The sequence below is a fragment of the Aphelocoma coerulescens genome, chromosome 12, assembly GCF_041296385.1.
Source record: "Aphelocoma coerulescens isolate FSJ_1873_10779 chromosome 12, UR_Acoe_1.0, whole genome shotgun sequence".
NCBI lineage: Eukaryota > Metazoa > Chordata > Aves > Passeriformes > Corvidae > Aphelocoma > Aphelocoma coerulescens.
In genome coordinates, this window is record NC_091026.1 from 9,437,732 (window position 1) to 9,462,596 (window position 24,865).

Below are 24,865 nucleotides of genomic sequence, written 5' to 3' on the forward strand. Positions count from 1 at the left end.
AGGGCTGAGGAGCATCTTCCTGGCACCTGATCCCCCTGTCTCTGCCCTGCTACTGCTGCAGTGATGCACGCATCAAAGTGACCACAGCACAAAGGTGGGAGGGGGCTTCTCCCCCACAGGCAGGGGCTAAGGCTGGGGTGGTTCAGGGCATCTACATCCTGTGTTGCAGCCTCTTGTAGTTCAGCAATAAAAACCCTCAGGTCTGTATTGGAGGGAGCCCAGAGTGGCTCCACAGCAGCTGAGCCTGCTGGAGAGGCAGGGATGTAAGCTGCCTGCACCTGCAAACACACCTGGCTGCTGCCCCCATTAACCCTCATTTCCTGCTGGGAGCCAGAAAAGCCCCACACCAAAGAAGGCTTACTCCCTTGGTTTTGGCTGCTGCCCCCTTGGCACTGAGCCCCCAGTGAGCCCTGGTCACTGTCCAGGTAAGGGTGTGTCTCCAGGCTGGTTATGGGGCTTGGGAGGGGCAGAGGCTTCAGCTCCTCCTGGTGGGTTTGTGTGTCTTAGGGGCAGCACTGATGGAACCATAAGGAAAGTACTGGATCCCAGTTGTGGTAAGCTTGGGTACTGGGAACCTGCACATAGCCTGAGCATCGTGGTGAGTCAGGAGGGAGGAGGTGTCCTTTTGGTTTGTTGCCCCATGTATAAGTACTGCTTTCCTTGTAACCATGTGGCTAAACCAGGTCTGTACTGGGGCTGGGCTGCGTCATGAGGCTCATGGAGGTAAAAGTTCACACAAAAGCTAAGTGAGGAGTTGGCCCTTGGTTGTTGTGGGCTTTGCTAAGGCTGTTTCACTGCATCCTGAGAAGAGGCTGCAAAACACAACAGGGCTGGCTTGAAATAAATCCAGTACTGCCTTTGAGCAAGCTGTTTTGCTGCTGAGCATATCATTAGTGATGATACCTGCTCCTGGAGTGTCATTGGGAGCAGGAGGGACAGTACCTGGGTACTTGGTGTGTGCCCAATTGATGCTGAAAGGGAAAATGTGATGTCCTTGAAACACGGACCCTCAGGGAAACCTGGGCTGGGTCCTGTTCTACACAGCTGCAGACAGATGCTTGTCTGCAGTGGAAAAGCATCTTTCTCCCTTTTTTCCCCAGCAAAGGAGATTAATTAATATTTGCTGCCTTGTGAGACGATTTCACCAGCACAGGTCTGCACAGAACATCCTCTGACAGGCAGAGTGATGCTCAGGGGATCTGGCACTATCGTTTGGCTGCTGTCGTGGGTGTTCCCCACCCTGGTAGGCCACCAGGCAGCTGAACCTTCCCCTGACTCAATGTGTGTCACAATCCTCTTGGACACGTTTTTTCCCATGGAAGCCTGGATGAGAGTGCCCTGGAGCATGGCCCCCCTCACCCACTGTAGGGGGGGCACCGCAGCCCGTACCCGTGTCCCTGCAGTGACGGAGGCGCGTGTTCCCTGTGCTGCCCCTGGCTCCCTTGTGACACGACGAGGGTCCCCTGCCAGGACCCTCCAGCTGAGACTTGCAGCGAATGCAAGAAAAAACACAAAGGGTCTGGCGGGGGAGTCGGGTTTGGTTGTTTTTCCTTCTAGGAGGCCATTTTCCGCACCGGAGCCTCTTGGGGGCGGTTTGGGATTGTTCATTAAGCGCTCGCTGAGCCGCTAGTACTCGGTGACTTGTCCCTGCCGTTCCCTGCCCGACAGCGCTGCCTGTCTGCTGCTTCTGCCCGCAGCTCCAGACACGGAGAGCAAACCTCGGGTTTCCTTTCACACGGAGAAGACAGGTTCCTAGGTTGTTATGAGCCTTGCTAAGGCTGCTTCACTGTATCCTGAAAAGAGGCTGCAAAACACAACAGGGTTTGAAAAAAAAAAAAAATCTAATACTGCCTCTGAGCAAGCTGTTTTGCTGCTGAGCATCCAGGTCCGTGGTGGGACAGAGCCAGTGGCAGCTGCTCCCAGGCACTTGGTGTGTGCCTGTTAGCTGAAATAAAATTTCACTTGGTGTGAAATTGTACTTCAGCCGACAGGTTGAAGTGGCATCTCGACAGGGTCACTGTCTTTTTTTTTTTTTTTTTGTGCCCAGCAAATAGCCGTGAGCAGGGTGCTCCGACAAGGGCTCTGGCGGTTGCCAGGAGTCAGGCACACAGCAGACAGTGCCACCTCACCCCTCCCAGAACCCCACTCTTTCCCAGAAACCTCCGATTCACTCTGGAGAGCAGGACACACAGAGCCCTCGTGTGCTTCTCTATTGATTTTGTTTGTTTTGTTGTGTTCTGGGAAAGCTGGACAGGAGCATTGGGTGAGTGGGCAGGTTTCTGGTAACAGCACTGGGATTTGTGCTTCCCCGTGGGTTTGCAGAGCATTCCCTTGGCCCGTGCAGGTGACCTGCATTCCTGGCTGGACAACACAAAGTCCTCTCCAGGGACAGACACATTCAGCTGCAGGGGAGGCTTCACTCAGGTCTGCTATGGCCTCTGCCTTTGCCACCCAAGCATTGGGAATGCCTAGGAGAGCTCGAGTACCAGGTCAGTGTCTGTCTGTGCACTGAAGGAGCAGCCTGTGCTGCTCCATAGCCATTTTATGGGATAGTGGTAATGTAAGGCTGGGAGTAATCTTGAGAGACCATCCAGGCCGTCCCTAGATCATCTCCTGCGTGAGCCCTGAATGTTCCCACTGTCTTGGACACCCCACCAGAGTTCCCCAGGAGCTGATGGGCTCAGAGGGCATCCTAATGAATAGCCTGAAACTGAGCTAAAATTTAAGCTTATTACTTCTCCTATTCCCATTGGATGCTGTCAGAGTGTTCACAGCTCCCTGAAGCTCCCACTTACGTGTTCACAAACCTCCTGTGTCCAGAATAAAATCCTGCAGGCTTTGCCAGCTGCTCCTGTACCTGGAGGGATCATGCAGGCAGCTGGGCACAAGATCCGGGCTTACACTTTGCTGGCTTCAAACATCGGTTATCTTGCAACAGTGTTTTAAGAGCAAACATTCCAGTCAGTTTGGTTTAAAATAAATAAATAGTAACAATAACAACCCCTCCACCACCCCCCACCCGAATGAGGTGGCTCAGCCCATGAGTCACCCCTTCCTGCAACCTTGATCCCCACCAGCTTTTGCACACTGGTTATTCATACCTGGAAGCAGAATCCTCGTAAGTCTTTCCAAAACCACATCCTTCTTTGCCCACCCCTTTTTTTGTCTATTTGCCAAGATCATCTGTATCCTACCCCAGCCTTCCAGCACATCCCCTTGGGGCAGTCTCAGCTGTGTGTTCGCTAAGTACTCTGGCCTCCAGCTCAATTACTGAGCCACTGATGGAGCTGTGGAGGATCTCCCACTGTCTCCTCCCACTTCCACAGGGAACCAAGGGTAACTAATGAAAATAATTTTGCTGCATGTTTTGCAGCCGTCTTGCAGGTTGAGTTAATATTGAGTTTATTTTTCCAGAGGGAATGACAGAGTCTTGCTTAGCAAAAACCCTGCTAAAGAAATACAGCCCATGCTGCTCTCCCTGCTTCAGGGGCCTGTTGCCCTATTGCAAAAGAAAATTGATTTGGATTAACATGAATAATTCTTGTTATTGACCATCCTGACTGTTTCTAGGTGCTTTTTACTTCCAGTCCCAAGCTGTTCGGGGATGCCATGGGGATCAGACCCAATGCCTGGAACATATTTGCCTTAGCGTAAATAACCCTTGGTGGTGTCCATGAGGTTGGGAAATATTTGGAGTCCTGCCTTTGACCCTGTAGGCAGGAGAGATCACTGGCTTGTTTGCAGAACCAGGTGAAGGCTGGAGGACGTGGGGCTGCTTGGGACCATGCATGCTGAGAATGGGGACCTCACAGGTGCTTTTGTGCCCATAGGGTCCCCATCCTCGACACCCGTGGCATCCCGAATTTCAACATCCCAGCTCCCCAGCGCTTGTGGCGAGGTGGCACCAGGTGGCAGCAAGGGACCAGCATGGGGAGCTGCTGCGGCACTCTGAGGGGAGCAGAGAGAGCCCTAATGCTGCACCCCCTGCTCAAAACCACACCCGGATGGGGTCCAGCTCGTTAGGGCTGATCGTCCAGGCAGGGTCTGGTCTCTGTGGGAGCTGGGTCCTGCATACAGCCCCAAGCCTTGCGTCACCCATCCAAGGGCAAAGCCCACCATTCCTGTTTCATGCTTGGAACTGAGTGCTCTCGGGGTCAAATTCTCTCCTTCTGTAAGATGTCCAGACTTTGAAGTTTAAGGGCAAGTCACCCCTGCAAGGAGTTAAATAATTAACCTGGTTTGCAAGAGCCTCAATTTGGCCTGCAAGCAAAGCCCTCTGTGCTCCTGGGGATGCTGTCACCAGCTCACAAATATTGGTTTCGGGTTCTGGCTCAGAGGGGGATGATGTGAGGGATGTGAAAGGAGAAAACTAGGTGGTGCTGAGCCAGGCCGCCACTGCTGGGAGTAGTGTCAGTTCATGCATCCCATCCTAGGGGGGCTGGAGGAGGTGGGGGCGATGTATCTACCTCCTTTATCCCTGGAGAAATGATGTCAGGCCTCCCATCCCACACAGCTCAGGAGAGCCCATGCAGCATTCTCCTCTCTGCGTCTCTCTTCAGAACCCGCTCCCCTGCCAGCAGTTCACATCTGAGCAACCAGAGCACTGTGGCCAGGAGGGCTCCTGCAATTTTCCCTGCAGTGCTGAAGCGCTGGATTCAGTTAGTGGGAGACACACCTGGCCACAGGTTACCTGGCAGTGTTCTCTGTCTCAGTGCCTGACTTTGGTTTAGCTGTGTTTGAAGCCCGAGCAGGCAGCTCTGGGTGGAGGCCAGTGCGGTGCCAGCACACAAAAATGGGATCAACAGCTTCTTCCTGTTGTGCAACTGCTGCACAGCCCACGTAGGGAATTTTTGGGAGATTTGTCAGGGCTTTTGTGTTTTCAGTTAATATTTATTTGCTTGTTTTGGGTCTTTCACAAACAAGGAATTTAAATAGTACAGGCTGAGAGGGGGCACAAACCTTGCCTAGCCTGCCCAGAAGTGCTGTGTCCTGCCCCAGGAGCTCCCTGTGCCCACCACAGCTGCCTTCACCTGCCCAGCCCTGACTTCCCCTGAGCACAACTCCATGGTCCCACTGGCTCTGGAGCTAGGATTCTGGCACAAATGTTATTTACAGTTTTGCCTGGCAGCCTGCACGTGTTTCTGCTCTTATGTAATAGTTCAGCCCAGGGTATGAGCCCACTCACCCATCCGCTACACACACAGGGCCCTGGGCTTTGGGTACCAACACCCCTGCTCCAGACCTTGTGCTGGGGGCAAGGGACAGCTGAGCTCATCCCACTTGTGTAGAGCCCCATGTGAACCCTGCCCATGGGGCTTCAGGCTCCTGGCCAGACAGGACTGAGATGTGGGCTCCTCTCTGCTCTGAAGCCTGCCAAATGCCACTTCCCTACTCCCTACTTCCAGTTTGGTCCTCTCCTCGTTGGTCCTGCGGTGCAGCTGGGGACAGGAGTAAGGCACAGCACTGTGTGCTCTAACCAGCATCTTTCTAGCAAGACCCATATTTACTGGATTTTAGGCATTTTGTCTGTGTGTACCCCTGATCTCACTGTGTTTCTGCTTGTGGTTTCCAGAGCAGGCACAGGGATGCAGGGTGTGGGCATCAAGCTTCCCGAGGTGAAACTGTTTGTGGTGTGTAGGGGGAAAGGCAGGGAAAAGTTGCGAAACCCAGGGGCCAGAGCAAGAGGTGTGTGTCTGACATGCTGTCCATGGTTTCCATGGTTTAGAGGGCATCAGGGCATGAGCAGCATTTGGAAAAACAACCCCTGGAGAGGCTGCTAACGCTGGCAGGAGCCTGGCATCCTGGCCTCTGAGGGATGAAGCCCACATGCTCGTGGTGCCATTGGCACGTGTGCTGTCCCTGGACTGGGGTGCTCTGTCACCAGAAGGGCATAGGGCAACCCTCTCCCCATCTCCATGTGCTGGGCACCAAGAGCTGGTGCCATCATCAGCTGCAGAGAGTGACCTGTGTGTGGCTGGCACTGAGGGGCTGTGAGATGGAGCAGGTGCTCTCCTTGGCCTCTTGCTTTTGGGTGGGTGCCATGGGAAAGGAGTGCTCTCCTCCCACTGCCTCCAGCCCTTCCCACCATGCAGTGGCCCACCAGTAAAAGGCAGCCAGCTCCTGAGAGGTGTCCAGGGTTGGGTTGGGAATGGTGGATCAGATGAGGCAGTGAGTAGCTGCCTGCAAAAAGTCCCTCAGCCCTTTCAGGCTGTTATTTAGGTCATTCCCACAGTCCGCAGGAGCCAGGTGACCGTGCCCTCGTGCTGGGCATGCCACAAACCAAACACTTGTCACTGGACTTCACCACAGCCCTGGGACACTGCTCTCTCTCGGTTTGCCTTCAATTGAGTGAGTGAGATGCCTGCCAAAGGTCAGCTCGGGGTCAGTTCCAGATCTCCCGGGTGCAATCTCATGCCAGGCAGGGAAGTAGGGAGCCTGATATCTTGCCCTGCTGACAGAGGGAGGCTGGCGTCCAAAAGGCCACCAAGGGCTGGCAGGCAGTGTGCCCAGGCACCACCCTCCTGCCTGCTCAGGGCTGCACAGGCGGGACCGTGTATTGAAAACTCTGTGTGTCAGCATTGGAGTTGTGAGTCGCTCCTACACCCAGGAAGGTTATTGCCTGTGCCAGTGGGTTCAGCTGGAGTTATTCATGCTCCTTCAGGAAACTGAGGGATCCCCAGGAAAGGGAGCAAACTACTGCAGTGGCATCAGCCAGCTCCTGGGATGAGAACATCACACTGCTCTGGGGACCACAAATCCTTAGGGAGACTGGGAAGGGCCAGCCTCTCAATGATGGTGCTGGGAGGGACTGAAAGAGTGGCAGAAACCTTTGTACAGCCCTATCTGTGTTTTCCCCATTTTAAAGAGCACAGCAAGCTTTCTTGATAAGTGCTGCCATAAATCAAAAGCTGAACCACAACCAGGATCTCTCCTGGGATGTGCCCTTGAGTCCCATGCTGCAGGGAAGGGATGTGACACTGGTGTTCCTCTGCAGCATGTTTGTGGTCAAAGCTTGCTCCCACCATACTCACACCTCTCCCTGTGCTGAGGACAGCTCGTGTCCTGCCCCCTTCCCTTTGTGGAGGGACAAAGGTTGGTGGGTAGTGAGAGCGGGGCCTCCCTGTTTCTCTCCCAGATACCAGCAGCAATGAGGTTCTCAGAGATCTTTTAGGGAAATCAGGAGCAGTTTGTGTAAGATTTAGTCATCGGGGGTGGGGATTTGTCTCCTGGGACCATTACTGCCGCTGGAGTGACTCCTCCAGCTTTGTCACCAGCAAGAGCTAGTTCCCCATTTCCAGGCTCTGCACTACCTACCATCCTTAATGATCCCCACGTCCTTCAGAAATCTGCCCAAAGTAATTCCAGGTCCCATGCTAGCGTTGAGGATACCCAAGACCTGGTGCCAGACACTCATCCTGCTGCAGCCCTGCCAGTGTGCCTTTAGCATGACCAAATTCTGACCATTAAACCTCTCCAAGCACTTGCAAAGCAATCCTGTTGTCATAGGCTGGGCTGACTGGCACCATGTGGTGTTACAATTGCCCAGAAATTGCCTTTTTGAAACTTTATTTGCAATTGCCCGCTGCTTTACCCTGTCTCAGCTGTAGGGCTGGCAGCTTATGAGACAAGTCACTGCCTGAGGCAGTTGTTGCTGAAATCATTTTAGATGTGGCCAAACCCAATCATATAATCAGAAAGGAAATATAAAATCTAAAAGCAAATAGAAGATATTATGACATTACAGGCATTGGCACCCTGGGGGTGAGTCTGGCCTGACCTGGGGCATCCTCTCGCTTCTCCCAGACCCTGTCCTGCTGGGACCCTGTGTCTCCAGGGTTCATGCAGGGAGCTGAAGCAAAGGGGATATGCAGCCATGGAGAAGCTGCCTGCCCCCCCTCCAAAGCTGTGGTTTCACTGGAGCATTTTAGAGGAGAATGTGGTTGACTCCAGGAGCTTTCCCAATGGGAAAAGCCTCCTTTGCTGTTGGTTTGGTTTTTGTGGTGGCTCTCTCTGCTAAATGCCACCTTATGGGGCCAGTTAGTATTTTTGATATTTTTAGATGCCGCTCAGCCCAGTGTCAGGACTCTGTAATTAAAGGAACTGTTTTGGCAGCTGGATGTTGCCAAGCTGGAGCTCTTGGTTTGAAACCTCCTTCCCAGAAGTATGCACGGCACCAGCGTCCCATCCCAGTGAGGCATGGCCATGCCGGGAGGGACAGGATCCCTTTGGGCACCTGCCCACCCTGTCAGGAGGGATGGAGGGGCTTGAGGGGCACAGACATGGTGGGCTCTGGTTTTTTTGAGACCTGAGATTCTGGAGCTGTGAGGTGCCTGTGCTGCTGCTCCCTCGATGAAGGTGGCAGGCAGGGTGGCTGGCACGATGGAGAGAAGTGCATCAGGGCCTCTTCTACTGCATCGTCTGTGCCCTCAGTGTATCCAGACTGTGTCCCTTCTCCAACCCTGTCGTTGGGGTCACTTGTCCCAGAATCCGGCTGTGCCTCGACAGGTTGGGCAGCGCCTGTCTGAGCCAGCAAAGCCTATTTCCCTTCACAAGCTGAGAGATAAACCTAAAAATAACCTTGTTATCTTCCACTTGATCCAAATCAACATCAGTCCCAGCTATAAATAGCATGCGTAGGTTGAGGTGGGTCGCAGGGTGTGGAGCACGGTGGGGTCACTGTCCCCTCTCAGGGGCTGACCTCAGTGGGGGCGGGTCTCTGCACCAGGCTGCAAAGCTGCTGCTCTGGCCCCACCGTGCTGGCCATGCTGGTAAGGGCTGTGCCCCCAAGGTAGCCGCATGCCAATGCGTGCAGAGGCTCTGTCCCATTGCAAAACAGTTTCCAGAAAAAGCTGGATAAACACTACCCCATGCACCCTCTCTGACATGGGGCCTTGCCCAACGTGTTACCCAAAAATCCCCTGGCACTGTTACAGCTGCAGGGCCTGGCCCCAAGGGGCTGCTGTGGGGGTCCTACCCGGCCTCATCCTGCCCATGGTCTCACCCACACTGATGTGCTGTGCCATCCAGGGTTTGTTGTAGCCCCTGTGGTGCTCCATGGTTGCCAAGCGTGGGCTCCCAGCACCCTATAATTTAATACCTACACCCCAGATTTTGCTGCTCCGCTGTGCCAACCTTCCCCATCCCCAGGAAGTTGTGCGTTCTCCCAGCTGCAAATGCAGAGGATCTTTGGGATGGACGCAGCAAAAGAAATTGTCTGAGGGTAACAGGGTAGGGCTGGGTGGGTCAGTGAAGAGGGTGAACAACTAAGTGGGGATTTGGAATAGGAACCTGTGCTGTTCGCTCCAGGTTAGGAAGAAATTGTTATACTGGTTAATCTCTTGGTTTAGCCAGTTGTAACGGCCAAACTGGGACAAATCCCTGCTTTTGCAACTGCATGTACCTGCTGGGAACAGGTGATGTCCCCTCACAGCATGGCCTCCTGTGCTCATACCCATCACTGGGCAGCAATACCCATCACCGGGCCGGCAAATTTCACGCCAGTTCCAAGGTGTGGTTTCCCCTGGCCTGGTTGTGTGATGCCTGGTGGCAGTGGCAGCCACATATCTGCCTGCCCGTCTCTCTCCCCAGCTGCTCCAGATTGGGAAACGCCTGTGATGGCATGCTGGGTGAGGGAAATGATGCAGTGATCTGCAGTGTGTCAGTGGTGAGCCTGGCCCTTGTCCTGGCACCAACAGACACATCCAGCAGTAGGACAGGAGGCACGGAGCAGGCTGGTGCTGCACCAGATGCTGTGCTACTGGCCAGTAGGTTTGGAAACCAGAGCTGTAGGTCCTGCTGTTGGAGTGATACTACAGCTTGGGGCTGTTTTGGGGCTTGGGGGCACAAACAGCCCTTTGCAGCAGGGCTGAGCCTTTGCTAGCTTTGCAGAAGTGGCAGGGCAGGGAGCCCACGGTGTCCCCGGTGCCTCGTGCTGGGCCCTGGCCAGTGCCCTTGCGCTCACTTCTCCGGGCACTGAAATTAGCCACCAACATCAAAGAGGAGGGGGGTTAAAAAAAGAGAGGAGAGGTTTTGTTTACTTGAATCAAAAATAATTTGTGGCAATGCATCTTCTTCCAAGGCAAACAGTGCAGGAGCCTGTCCGTGCTAATTTGGGAAGTTGAAAGTGAGTTAAATGAAAACATGAACGTCTGACAGGGAAACAACTGGTCTCGTGCGCTAAAATAGAGCCGGGGACGCCAGTGAGCTGGAGTTGGAGGAGCTGGGGCAGGCCTGGGAGGGAGGGGTGAAATCCAGGGCAGCAGGCGGGAGGAAACCCGCTGTGCTCCAACATTGTGCAATAAAGGATAACCTCACTCCGTGCTGAGCCCTGAGCCAGCAGCCAGGTCCAACCTGCATTCTGGGTGGGCAGGCCTGGGGTGCTTGCAGGGAGGGGATGTGCTTGTGTGCTATACAGGGGGTTTGTATGTCTGCGTGTCTGCCTACTGTGCTCGACAGCTGGGGACCCAAATGGGCCATGCGGGGAGACACACAGACCCCCCGAAACTGATGTGTGTGGCCAGAACTGCGGGAAGTGAAGTGTCACCTCCCACCACTCTGTCTCTCATGATACCCTAAATGGCTGTTGTTGTCCCCAGCATGGATGTTGGCACTGGTAAATTGTCACCAGCCTCGGTAGTGGTAACTTGGGGGTTGGCACACCCTGGGGACCCCCTTGCAAAGGCTGCAGGAGGATGTGGGGTGGTGGTACCCCTGGCCTGGCAGCAGACATGCTGTGGGGAGGGGTCCAGGTGCTGCAGCTGCAGGACATTCCCTTCAACTGTGTTTCTGCTGCAGGTCCTTTGTGTGCCCCAGGCAGGCAGGGGAGCCCGGAGCTCGGCAATGCTGCCGTGGTGCAGAGCAGGCAGCCGAGCTGCAGCGGAGGCTCCAGCTCCCCGTGCTACCATGCGAGGTGGCAGAAAGTGCCACCTCCGATTGATGCTGAGCGTCACCACAAGGCTATTGAAAGGCCTCCGGTGTGTCACCGTGCCGCTGGCACCCGCCCACGGAGGTGTGACCGCAGGGAGCCGGATATGAAAAGCAGCCGCATTAATGAGCGCGGCGATGCGTTTGTTTGGGCAGCGGGGAGGAGGGTGACATCCGTACCTGCTGTGGGAACAGCACGGGCTGTCCTGGGCTGCAAACCTGTTCCGGCATGTTTCTGTACGCTCTGAGGGGGACCTGGGAAATGCCCCCAGGGTCAACTCTAGCAGGAGCCGAGGGACTTCTCGGTGCTGCAAAACACTTACGGAAGCCCCTGCAGCGTGTTGAAGAGGATGGGACCCAATCGAGTCTGCTGGGGCAGGACAGGGACGGGGGACCAGCCAGCAGGTTTTCTGGGGCTGCTTCTGTGTGGCTGCTGGGACATTCCCCATTAGGGATGGTGCTCGATCTTGCTCAGCTCCAGCCCTATTGCAGCTTTCCTGTGGTCAAAAGCAGCTCAAATTTTGCCTCTGAGGTCAGCACTTAATAACACGACTGTCAACAGGATGAAATAACTTTGCGTGGTGGGACACCAGGGTACCAGCACCAAGGGCCACAGAAGCCCCAGGTCATAAAGTACTAGAAACTGTTGTTTCTGAGTTAATGGTGGAGCTGAGCCTTGGCTATGCAGGACAGGGGTCCAGCTGCTGAAAGGGTTTTGAGCTATCGAGGACATATCTTGGGAAGGGGTGAACTTCAGCCCTGTGTTTACCAGCAGAAATGTGATGCCTTGACAGTCAGGACTTGTCAGTCAGACCTTACTTGCTCAGAATTTTTTACATTGGCATGGTTCAGCTTCACATCCTCACCTGCTTTCTGCAGAGGGGGAAATGTCCCACCTTGCAGAAAGGGATTAATTGCTTGTCTATATTTTTAGCCAGTATAGTCTGAAATAATCTGAAACTGGAGCAAAGGGGAATGTGGCACCGGGGAGGTCAGAACCTCAGGAGTAGCTGGTTGAGCTGCGCCCATAAGCGTCCAGCTGGAGCTGCAGGAGCAGATACCAAGGAATACAGGAGCATGTGCAACACCCAAAGCAAACAGAGCTGCCCTCAATCCCCAGATCTGCACCTCTGCTAATGACAGGGCTGGATGGCTCTGCGGGCGACTGGCACAGGTCAGTACTCCAAAGAAAGCACACGTACATCTGGCCGTGCCAGCTTCTTAAGATAACCAGATAGCAAGTCTGTTTAGTGCAAGAAGAGTAAAACCAAGGCAGTTTCTCTTGGGCACAGTCCCGAAGCAGAGGGCTCCAGGAGAGCTGTGCAGACATACCAGCCAAGCTGCAGCAGTGCCTCACCATCTCATCATAGACAGACATTTTGCAAGGCTGAACTACATATGCTGCTCTGATGGCTGCCCATGCCTGTGTCACTGCAGCCTACTCCTCTGGAGTGACTATAGGCTGATGTCATTGTTAGTAACATGACGCATGGGCATTTTCCCCTAAGGGCATTTCTTTGAAAAATTGGACTGAGGAGTGACCTTCCACTAAGTACAGTTAATTGCTAACAGGAGCAGAGAGTTGAGGGGTGCTAGCCCTGATGCATAAAGGGAGGGAGGAAAGGAGGGAGCCAGGGTAACTCGGTATTCCCTTCCCATTCAGGTAAATTTGCAACATTTTCCAAAAATAAGTGACTCGCCCCTACCTGGCTGCCCAGGACAGAGGACCCTGGAGCAGGTGAGTTCCTTTGGGAAGCCATTGGCTGGCTCCAGCATTGGATGGCTGTGGAGGGGGAGCAGTACAGAGCTTTTTCCTGGAAAATCATTACATGTTTGACTCAAGTCACCCTGAAAGAAGCAAGCACAGCCTGGTCCCCATTGAGCTGCACAGCGGGGAGGTGATTTCACATCTGTTGGGATCACGAGCCTGTGTGGGACACTGTCGCCTCCCCCAGCATCAGCACAGTGAGATGTCTCATAAACCACAATTAAATGGTCCCTGCTTAGCTGAGGGCATGCAGGACCCCATGCCGGGAGGAGTCGTGCGTGTGCTAGGACAGAGGGTTTGGGTTTTGCTCTGTGCGTCACCAGCCCAGGGGGGTGACTTCTCTGTGGTTTCTCCCCAGAACACTGGCAGCTGAGAGACAATTTTGTCTGTCCACCCTCCCTGCTGTGCCCTGGGTCCTGTGAGGGTGGTGGTAGATGTCCTGGGGGCCCAGGCAGTGGGCCTTGCTCCTCTAGGGATTTATTCCCCTGTGGTTTTTGTGGAGGGCTGAAGGCTTTGAATTGCTGAAACCAGCACAGTTGAACCCAGAACTTGCTCCTGCCCAGTTGTATGCACAAGAGAATAGTGGTGTGGGGACATGGGCAGTTGCCTCCTCTGTCCTGCAAGAGCCTTTGCCACTGAGCCGGGAAAGGTTTATTTCCTCTGGCATATTATAACCCATTAATTAGGTAATGGACACTGTGGGTTGAGGTTTGGGTTTCACCCACTGTGGTGTCAAATGGAGGTCTGACTCCTGGCTCGTCCCCTGCCCTCATTTAAGGCTTGTGCTGCCTGTGGCTGCTGTGAGGGCAGAAGAGCATCTCTGTTGCCTGCCCTGTGTGTGGTACAGGCAGGAGTTGGGGCCTGGGACTGGCTTGCATGGTTTGTGGTGCAGCAGCTGCTCCTTGGGGTCTCGTGGATGGGGAAAGAACACAGAGGGTCTCCAGGACATACCCCAGCATTCCAGTTCAAGGCATGGGGGACTGTATGGAGGTTGGGGTGACCCCAGCCTCACCTCATGCTTGGGGTGTTCCCATTTTTGCCAGGTGAGGGAGGTGGCACATGCTGTTAGTTGGTACAGCAGCAGGATGGCAGTGCTGGCTGCAGCCCCTCCCTGATTCCAGCACACCTACAGCTATTTTACCGCCCACAAACATTGCATTCCCGATACCATGGGCTAGCAAAAGTACTGGCATTAACTTCCTCATGACCTGGAAAGGTGCAAGGAGCCAAGGGCTGGTGCTCACTAGCTCTTGGGGACCCAGAGCGGGGGTGATGTGCAGCCAGACTTTACCCTGGGATGCACCCTGGTGGAATCCATGTATAGCCACCCCAGCCTGGATGGAGGAGATCCATCTGTCCCGTGAGGGCTCCCTGCATCGCTGCCAGCATATCCACTCACCCTGCACCTCTCTCATTTTAACATGCTTTTCTCATTTGCTACACTGTTATTTTGTTCTGAAAGAACTTCAGGAGACTGCTTTGTGTCCAGCCTGCTGGGAAGAAGCAGAGCCACCCCTCTGCTCTCTTTGCTCCCTGGTGTAAGGAGGCCCTTCTTTCCCCCTTTTATTTTAGTACTTTGATGTCCTCATAATTTATTTTTGCAGCAGAGTTGTTTTCATGATAAAATGGAAATGTTTCTCATGGGTGGCTTTAGAATGAAAGGCTGAGTGAGTAGGCTAAAAATAGCATCGTGTGAGCCTCTGGCTGCGTGAGTGACTGGGCTGGGCAGGCGCTGCTTGCTGAGCTGGGGAGGGGACCTGGTGGTCCCCAGGGCTGTGTCCAAGGAGACCCTTGCCAATGGCTAACCCTTGCTTCACTGGAGCACATGGCTGGTTCACGGGCCAAGCTCAGGATTGCTTTTCTCTGGAGCTAACTTTGGTTATGCTGCATTAGGGGCGGACATCCCCTCTCCTGAGACATGGTCCTCCTGAGACATCCCCCCTCCGTGTGTGAGCTCCTGATGGCTGGATGGGGACACAGAATCCCCACAGGAGCATTGCAAATGGCATGGGTGCACAAGGCAGGGCTACTTAGAGGGAGCTGAAGCCCCCAGCTTCTCACCACCTCCAGCAAGGAGGAAGTCAGGAGCTGATGAGCAGGATGAAGCTAAAGAACCATAACTCAATAGCTGGGTCTGCCCAGCCCCTGCCTCTCTCCCCAGGGGCGCATCGAGGGCCGCCTCTGTGGCAGTTGGATGTGTCCTGAGCAGGATGTGGCTGTCAGCCTTTATCCACTGGAAGTAATGCTGCTGGGGAGAGCTCTCCCAGTAATGTCTCTCATTACATGAACTGACTGCCCCGCTAGGAGGAAAGTTCATTCCTGTTTACCCTGTTGACTCATCTTCCCTTACATCTTCTCTCTCAGATGTAGCTTATTATATGGTGCTATAAATAGGCTTTGCTCCTGATTACATGTGCCCAGCTCTCACCATTTCTTGCCCAGGTGTGACGTCAGCAGAGAGCCTCCAGGCATGGTTGTGTAACATTTCGTTATGGCTCTGGGAATGGGAGTGGGCGGGTGGGCTTGTCTGGGGCTGTCTCCTCCTTTTAGTTTTGATGGCAATAGCTCTAAGGGTGCCTCTGACCAAATCTCATCACAGCAAGCCTTTCTTCTGCTCAACCACATCTCTTCTGTCTTCCAAGTGCTGACCCCCAAATCCCACTGCTGTGTGCCAGGCCCCACTGCTGAGATCCCACTGTCCTGGAACTGCAGAGCAGAACCATTCAGGCTGTGACCTTGCTCCACAGTAGCTGTGAGCAGCTGGGCAGCATGGCAGATCCCAGTCAGAGACAATGCAGTCACTTGGTGTCCCATGCTTCAGTTGCATGTTAGCAGAATCCAGCATATTTCCCAAGTGTGGCTTCAGAGCCCTGTAAATGTGTCACAGATGGCAGGAAGACCATCACAGGAGCTTTTTTTGCCGTGTAGGTGCACCGAGTCACCCTGCAGCCATCTCTGACGAGGAGGTGCCAGGCTGGCTGGCCTGGCACAGCAACACTCCCGGGAAGCATCAGCACATTGCTCAAAGGCGTTTGATATAAATAGATGGGCGGCTCAAACCGAAAGCTGTAATCATGTATGTGCCAGCACGAGACGGGAATGGGTAAACACAGGTGGCTGCTGTGTCCGCCAAATGCAGCTCAATGACACCACCAGCTTCTCACAAGTGTGGCCCAGTGACATAAATATGCTCAGCATGGCTGCGAGGTGGGGAGCAGGATGAGCAGGGCCCGCAGCTCTGATAGGATGGCAGAGTCAGCAGAGATAATGGGGCCTTTGGCCTCCTTGTCCTCCATACAAATCCACACCTGGGAAGTTAAGGACATTGAAAATGATGGTAGGAATTGAGCTGATCTTGACAGTGAGTACTGTGGTGCCCGGGATGTCTGCTTGGTAGCAGTCTCTGCAGAGTTTGGGGGCTGGTGATACAGTTCCCAGCCCGAGGCGCAGTGAAGTCAGCTATTTACTGAGAAATTACTCTCAGCTGCAGGCAGGCGAGGTTAAATTGCAGATGAAAGTCAAATATTTACAGCATTCAAATTAGTACTGTGATGTTCTGGGTTGGGAAAACTTGAGCACCGATTCCTGTGTTGAACAGAAATGTTGGCAAGCTGGTGGCTTTGCCCTGCTCCAGTCCTGCCACAGAGAGCGTGAACCAGCTGGCCTTGTTTCCCAGTGCTGCCCTTGAGTGATACCAGTTCCCTGTGGGTTTTTGATGCCCATCACAGTGGGTGAAGGTTCTGGAGTGTGCTACCAGGTTTTTAAGGCCAGGAAGAACAATGATCTCCATTTAGTGGATCTATTCCATAATAGGGACTATTGTGACTCTCACATTCCTCGGTCATCATTTGGGTGGTTAATTACCCTTGCTCTTAAGTAAACAGATAATTTTGCCTTATTGAAGGGAGGATGTTGAAGAGACAAAAAATGGGGTATGGGATCTGCTTATCTCAAGTGCAGTAGCTCCTCATGGATCTGCCATGCAGGATGAGGGCAGGTGGCTGATATACCAAGCATGGGGCTGCATCTCCAGGCCATGGACCATCACTGAAGCTCTGCCTTGAACCTCCTACGACACTTTGAGGAGCCTGTCTCTATGGATCTGGGGTGATTTTTGATGAATTTGCATGACTCAGTGAGTAGGGAATTGATCACTTCCCAGCAGGGCTGGCGTCACCAGCCAGTGTGAGAGAAATTTGATGGGAACAATCAGTATTTATTAAGGTGCTGGCTCTGGAAGGGAAGCGCCCTGGTGAGAGCCCTGGGGAAGTGGTTGTGACCGGAGAGCCTGGGTTTCCTGGCGGATTTAGGCAGCAGGATCTGGGCAGCCTCAAGCTGGTAGAAGCAGAAAACCTTATTGCTTTTATGACTGCTGTGCCATTGTTCCTAGTTTTGCTTTGCATTGATGCTCAGAGACTTACTGCTTTTAACTGAGATGCTGGAAACTGCTTCAGTGATAAGGAGTCTGTCAGGGCAGGGATGTGTGAGCTCATGTTGTGATGTCCCCACTTCGCCCTTTCCAAAGCCCTCAGTGATAAGAAAAGCAGGAAAATGAAGAACCACAAATTCACACTTTGAAGAACTTCTCTGTTCACCTAAAATAAGGGGGGAAAGAGCCTGGGCATGTTTCCCTATCCTCCCCAGGGCAGCCCACAGGAGTGAGGCTGTCTTGAAGCTGCCCAAGTAGAGATGGAGGATTTGGGACTCTGCAGGAGGGTAAGGAAAACTCTCCTGGATGGATACCTGCACGTGACACAGGTGCCCTGTCTGTGAAGTTGATTGGCTGTGGATTGCTTCTGTGGCACTGGCCATGGCAGGGTGGCACAAGCTGTGCTCCAAAAGCCTGGGGATAGGGCAAGCAGGACTGGAGCTGCTCTGAGAGGGCTGCAGTCCTGGCTGAGCCACACAAACTGTGTCCCTGTGGGGTGATGGTGATAACAGGTGACAACAGTCCCTGCCAGTTGTCAGCAGAGGTGTGCCACAGGCTTCACAAGCAAGCATGAAGTGAGCCTCTTGTCAGCTTCCCAAGGATGGGAAAGCCAGGGGCCAGCCCCTTCGGCTCTCGGGCACGTGTGCATGCTACCAGCCTTGTGCCTCCCCACCAGCACAGAGCCAAGGCGCTTGCAATGAGGGAACCAAAACACAGCAGCCAGGGGGATTTTGCAGGCTCTTTCATTAACCTTGGCCCAGATACAGTTTGGTTTAATAATCCCTACACAGATTGCCCAGATCAGGGCAGCATTTGCCTCATCTCTGAGATGAGAGACAGAGAAAATCATCAGGAATATTTTTTTCAGAAAACTTCATAATCTCCATGACCCATCTGACAGATTGGCCTAGGAAGGGGGGCAGCTGCCCTACTCCATGCCAGACACAGCTCATGTTCCTCCCATCTCCGGCACGGCTGCTGCGTTCACTCAGCTTTTGAAGCCTGCCCTACTTTGGATCAGCCCACAACATCTTTGATTTTGAGGTCAGTGACAGCTGCTGGCAAGCCTGCACACCCTTACGCCGTGTTTACTTTTTAAGCAGCTCAGTGTAAATACAGAACTAAAAGATTCCTTGGGCTGCTTTAACCATTTCTGTATTCCTGCAGAGGAATTCGGTACGAATTGGGATGGGGCTCACAGCCTTCATATGGCTGTGGCTGTTTGCACCAGATGAGGCTTCAGTTCTGCTTAATTCTGGGTTTGATTATTGAGCCCTCACTATTAACTGAAGAGGAGACTGGGGGGATTCATTGTGATCTACAGCTTCCTCTAGAGGGGAAGCAGAGGGGCAGGCACCGATGTCTTCTCTATCATGACCAGTGACAGAACCCAAGGGAATGGCATGGAACTGTCAGGTGAGGTTTAGGTTGGATATTAGGAAAAGGTGCTTCACCCAGAGGGTGGTTGGGCACTGAAACAGGCTTCCAAGGGAAGTGGTAATGGCACCAAAGCTGCCAGAGATAACAAAGTGTTAGGACAATGCTCTCGGGCATTGGTGTGACTTTCCTGTGCAGGGTCAGGAGTTGGACTCGATGATCCTTGTGGGTCCCTTCCTCAGGGATATTCTATTATTCTATGATTTTGTGATAATTGCTTTATGCTGGGCTCACACATAATCCGCAATCTCCTGTTATTCCTTTTCCCTTGGGAGATGGAGAGGATCTTTGCAATTCTCTGATGACCTTCTATATCCTCTCCCCTTTGGGGGATGCTGAGCTTTTCTGGTGAGGTGTTTGCCCCATGCCGCTGACAATGCACCCCCTGCCAGCCCTTCCCTGGGAAGAGGCACCATGATACACCCTCCAGTCCTTCTCCATAAGCCAGCCCCTCCTGCTGCCTCACTGGGAGAGCCTTAGCCCCGTGGTGACAGGCAGCTGGAGAGCAGCAGGAGGCCAGCAAGACGTCATCCCTGTGCTGGGAGAACATGCTGTTCCCTTCTGCGAATGACTCGGGAGGAAGGAATTTAACTTAGAATTTCCTCCTTAAGAGCTCCAGCCCTTGTTCTGGCCAGATGCTTCTGGGAGAGGGATTTTGTCCAGCTGGGTCGAAGAAAGAGGGCACAGGGTGGCTTTAGGGATGGGATGCCCCTGGGTAAGGGTGCTGCAAGCTTGGATCCCCTTGTTTCCTAATTTCTGCCAATGGCTCTGGCGTAGGTTTCTGTAGCTGGCTACCAGGGAAGTTCTCAGATGGAGAGGTGGGGAGGAGAGAGGTTAAAACCTGTTGTGGCTCAGGCAGCCCCTGCGGGGCCCCAGAGGTGCTGGTACACACGGTGACAGTGTCAGCATGCCTGGGGAGGCATGCCAAGCATTTGCAGCCTCTCTGGCATGCTGAGGGCTCGATGGAGATCCCCTGCCTCTCCTTGCTGCCCCAGGCCTGTATAGCTTGCCCTGGGCAAGCTGTCCACCCAGGGGCTGCAGGGCCCCCCATGTCCTCTTTGCAAAGAGGTGCCAGGCAAAGCTTCCTCTTTGCCACGTGGCTGCTTGTGCCACCTTACAAGCTGAGCCACCCTTCCACGTGGCCAGTCAGCACGTGAATTGCTCTTGCCCAAAAGCACGAGCCAGTTGCCAGGCTGGAAATCATGACTTCCCTGCCGTAGCTGTTCTCTCTTTTACTTGCTCCAGAGCCGTGATGTTCTTGTTTTGGCTCAGCAGTGGTCTCTGGGTTCTGGGAACAGCCGGCATAATTAGTGCCTTTGGTGCCACTTGCTCATCATGGGCATTGAAACCCTTTGCAAATTTCTCTATAAGAACTAGGTCAGCATAAACTCTCTCTTTGGAAAGACAAGAAGCACAGAGGATTAATTAACTTGCTTGGTATTGCACAGCTAGGCAATGGCAGTGCTGTCAGAAAGCATGCCCCGATCCCGAGGGAAGCCAAGGCTCTTGCAGCAGGGTGCTCCTCCTCCCTATTGGACATGATTGAGATGCCCTGTGTTTGCTCTCCCAAACCAGGCTCCATCCAGCAGCTGGTGAGGGCAGCCTGGTTGTCTGCTGGCTGAGTGATGAAACTCCCATCCTTACAGCCTTACAGCTCATGGTTGTTGATGCCTGGATGTTTGCAGCCGCTGCCTGTTTCAAAGCAGCAGAAGCTGGCAGTGATGTAACCAGGTACTAAAAATAGCCTGAGGAAGAGTTCCTGAAGCAGCATGAGAAACTGCAGGGAAGGGATAGATGTGAGGACTGGATTAATGAGAAATTACTTTCCCAATCAGTGCTGATCCAGTGTATCCACTTGGCATTGCCTGGAGTGCTGCTGCTGCAGGGGTGATGGGCCAGGAGCACTTGCTGCTGCTGGCTCCCTGCGTCCTGAAGACCTGATGGAGCATGTTCATCCCAGGTGGGAGACACCTCTGCTCATCCCCATCCTTCCCAACTCTCATGTGGGTCTTCTGGTTTGCATTCTTATCCATGGAGAGCTGATGGGGAAAGCTGGTGGAGAAAACTATAGCTGTGTGGTAGGGAAGGAGTGAGAGCCTGCAGCAAGGGACAGGAGGGTGCAAGTCACAGCCATGGGCACGAATGTTACAGCATTTTTTTGGGACTGGTCTGCTAGTGAGTGAAGCAATCTGCTTGGGAAGCCCCCATGAACTAACTGTGGAATCTGAAGTAGTTCAGCCCATTCCTCCATGGTGCCCATCACATGAGGCTGAGCTTCCCTGCATGGCCATGGCCCCAAGGGGACTCGTAGCCCTGGAGCTCACAGGACCTCACTGCCAGCCTGCTCTGCAGTACTGTGGGCTCTGCCTTGAGCACCGTCAGCTCCTCAGGGGGAACAAATCCATTGGAGGGGGAGGGATTTTGCTCTTCCATGACTAAAGAGATTTAGATTTATTTTCAGATGAGTTAGGCTTCCTTGTTCAGGACATCCTGGCAGAATTTTCCCCTTCAAGGTGGAATGAAAATGCTTATCTGCAAAGCTAAAAGGTACATGGGATTATGTTCTGACTTCTACAGCATCATCTCCTCCTTGATGGCTGCAGTAACGTGCATGACTGCTCAGGGGGAAACCAACAGGAGGAGCAGGCAAGGGGAAGGAACAGGAGGAAACCCACATCCAAGCTCCTCCAAGGAGATAAAATGAGAGAGCAATGGGGACACTGCCTCTGGGGGCACACTGAAGGGTGAAAGGGAAAAGGAGGGAGGCTTTGGTTCCTGCAGTGGGGCATTAGTGCTGCAGCATCCAGCCCGAGCCTGCGGTTATTTGCTTGCTGCAGGCTTGGCAGGCAGGGGACAGAGCTGCTGGTGAGTGTGAGCTGTCACAAACTGGAGCCATGTTTGATTTCTGTGAGGAAGGAGGTATCGCAGACAGCACCTGGCCCATCTGCAGTGAGATGGATTGTGGTGAGTGAGGCGTCACAAGCCCTTTCCTTCCTGCACAAAAGGTGCCCTGTGATGTGTGAAATACAGACAGTCCCCTCTCAATTGCTATTTCTGCCAGCATTTATTTCTCTCATTTGACTTACTGGTGTAAAGTCTTGCAAGCATTAAGTCTGTTGAATGGGGATGAGAAGTTTTAACCAGTTCTTTACCTGAGGGACTCAATGAGGGATGTCTGCACCTGCTGAGACAAAACTTTTGACCTTCTCTTGCCTGCAGACGCCTCCCAAAAGGTCTGCTGAGACTGGCCCCAATCCCCCAAAAGTAGGACCAGGATTTGTGGAGCATCTCTGGGCAAAACCAGGCTGTGCAAAGTGCAAAGTGGCTGCAAAAGTGAAAATGTTATTCAAAGGCCAGGGGTGGCATGTTTAAAGCAGCTGAAGGACAAGCTGACTTATTTTGATTGATGTTTATATCTGAACTGGCTTTACCCTGCCCTAAATAGTCTGCACTGCTGTGCTGCACTGAGCAGTGCTGGTGACATTTCAGCAGTACCAGGTGGGTAGGTGTGGTGGGGCGTGCGTCTGCGGGACACCAGCCAAAGCCCAGTATCACCCAGCTTGGGAAGTTCCCAAAATGTTCCCTGGAGGAGTTTCAGCTCTTAGTCATGCTACTGTGCATGCTGGGGAGTTGGGCCTGTTTTGCTGAAGGCAAAATCATGAAATTGCGACCATACAGAGGGCAGAGAGTAGTGCTGCAGGGAGAGGTCTAGGTGCCCCAACCAAGACTGAGGTCTCTGGCCAAAGCCTGGAGCAGAAAGCACAATCCCAGACACAGGGATCTGGCCTTAAGCACCCCTATGATAAACATAATTATTCCACAAATAATAATACAAATGGAGATAATTAGTCCAGCCTGCTGGAAGGGCCCTTGTACCACTGCTTGGCCCCGTGGGATGGAAAAAGGAGCAGAGGGATTTATTCACCTAGGAGTGCCTAGGGGAGGCTCAGAAGAAGGAGAATCAGCCAGTGAAGCTGCAGGAGATCAGGCACTGGTGGATGCGGCTGCCTCAGCCTACGAGCACAAGAGGAAACTGAAACTGCTGGGTCTTTCCAGCTTCAGCTGCCGCTGAGATGGTCGCCCACGGAGCACGGCAGCACTGACATGGGAGGCAGGAGCAAGGCACTGACCCAAACCTGTGTATTTAGGTTTTCACTCTGGCTGCAGTCTGCTGCCCCAAACACAGCCCACCAGCCTGCTAGATTCCCAGTACACACTAGTGCTGGAAGACCATGTGTGGGTGATATCTTTGTGCCAGGGTGGCCATGGCTCTGTACCTCCAGTGTTACCAGTGCCCACCAGGAGCTGGGGTCCTGTCTGTGCATTTAAAGGCTTTGCCTTGCCCAGCAGGAAAACTTAGAAAAGATTGTATGGAAAAAGCCCTCTGGCCTCTCCTAACCTTTGGGAACTTGCTATCTCTGTATTGTTCTTTCCGTGTGTTTTTTGGCAAGTTGTTTCATCCTACAATAGCACATGAATTTTGCCATGGCAGCAGATCACTAGGTAAGAGTCCCACTGGGGAGTTACAGCCTGGGCAGACAGGATTGGTGAAGGGAGGGCAGTGGGGGGACACAGCTGTAACTGGCATTTTGTTGTCAGGAGACCAAGCTGGATCTCTGTTAGCAGCCCATGGACTCTGTTTCCAGAGTGCTGCATGGCAGATGAGCAAGACAATCTTTCTGAGGCTGGGGATCTCATCTGAAACCCACAGGAGTGGGCTTGGGAGTGGGTCTAGCAAGAGTCCTTGTTCTCTGAAGGGGCTGAAGATCTCCTGTGTCGGGCCAGGGAGTGGCTTGCATGTGTCACTGGCTCAGAGACAGCTCTTTGTTGCTGCCCTCTTTTCTGATTGCACTCCTTCCTCTTCCCCAGGCAGCAGAGCAGGCTGCAGCAGGATGTGGGCACACACAGCCAGTTCAGACTCCTGCAGAAACCCAACAAGCACAGGCAGCTGGGCCGTGACACTCAGCCCCTCCCCAGCAGGAAAGCAGCCTGCCTGCTGGGCACTGCTGCTGGCCCCATTGCCAGCACACCATGGCTCACAGGTGCTCCCTGCTTGCCTGAAGCACAGCCAACAAATTAAACCTTAAACCATAAATTACAGATGTTTTTTTGCCTGTGGTTCCTGGATCTGGTCAGATCAGCTCAAAGCAACTTGGGGTGGAGAAAACCCTTTCCATTAATCACAGCCTTTCTCAGGAAAGCACAGATCTTTCACCTGCAATCCCTCACACCTTGCCTAGTGGAGCAGCAGCTGCCTGCTCTCCATCTCTGTAGCTCTTGAGAAATTGCAGAGCTGTGCTTCCATCCAGTAAACAAAGTCCAGTTGTGTTTTTCTTCTGTGACCCATGCATCAATATGTAATTACTCAGGAGTAACAGAAAGTGCCTGGCAAGGGACAGGGTTGCCCAGAGGGTGACTGAACTGCTGGGGCTTTTCTGGCTTTACTGCTGCCCCATGTGAAAAAAAAACCAACCCAGTGCTATCCTTCTTCTCCTAGCTCCATTCTCATAATTACTATTTTTGACATTGGGAGGACTGAGGATAGAGCATGGAATCTATTTCCGTGCAAGACACCTTTAAAGCATGACGTTTCCCTGCCACTTCATTAAGCACTGTCCTCCTTTAGTGGCCTGGCTTTTTCAGTCCTGAATCAGACACATCCTCTGATGAAATGTTTTGCAAGTAAATAATAACTAGAACCATGTGCATTAATTTGAACTACCACAGGCACGTAAAAATGGCACAGACCACACCATGCAGACAGAGCATGGGATTAAGATTTTTGGTGAGGAATATGCAGTTAGAACATTGTATTGGGTTGAAACTGGGTTGGTGAGAAGTGGTTGAATTTTGGGAGGTTTATAACTTTTTGATTCAGGGTCTCGGTTTTCATATAAATGAAATTTTGCACCCTCGCATGGTAAGAATACTGAATTAGAGAACTTTATAATAGTCTACTGCTCCCTGTAAAAGGTTCAATTCTTAGATCCTTAGCAAGGGAGATGAAAAAATGAGAATGCATTAACTTTGTTTGAGGCTGTGTCCTCTGGATTGTGAATTTGACAGCCCAAGAGGGAGAAGCTCGCTCTGCTGCTTCCTATATTGTACCAGTTTGGTAAATAACAGGAAGTGCTTGTTCTTTTAAACTGTCAGTCTGGCACTTTTCACCATGTCTTAAAAATTGTACATATGTGTATATATATACACAGTGTACACAAGGGAGAGGAAGGTGTTTGTGGAATCGGAATGTTTGTTGCCTATTTGTTTTGTGAATGCTTTTTGGCAGTGGGAGAAACTGCCTGCAGGAG

General features: G+C 52.8%; 1 protein-coding gene across 1 annotated transcript in view; it reads left to right on the top strand.

Annotated features, from left to right (window-relative positions):
- Positions 1–331: 331 nt before the first annotated feature.
- Positions 332–24,865, top strand: part of IP6K2 (inositol hexakisphosphate kinase 2) — a 49,677-nt gene continuing 25,143 nt past the window's right edge. Inside the window, exon 1 of the mRNA XM_069027467.1 lies at positions 332–425. The gene's annotated coding sequence lies outside the window, so the exon portion shown is untranslated. The remainder of the gene's footprint in view (positions 426–24,865) is intronic.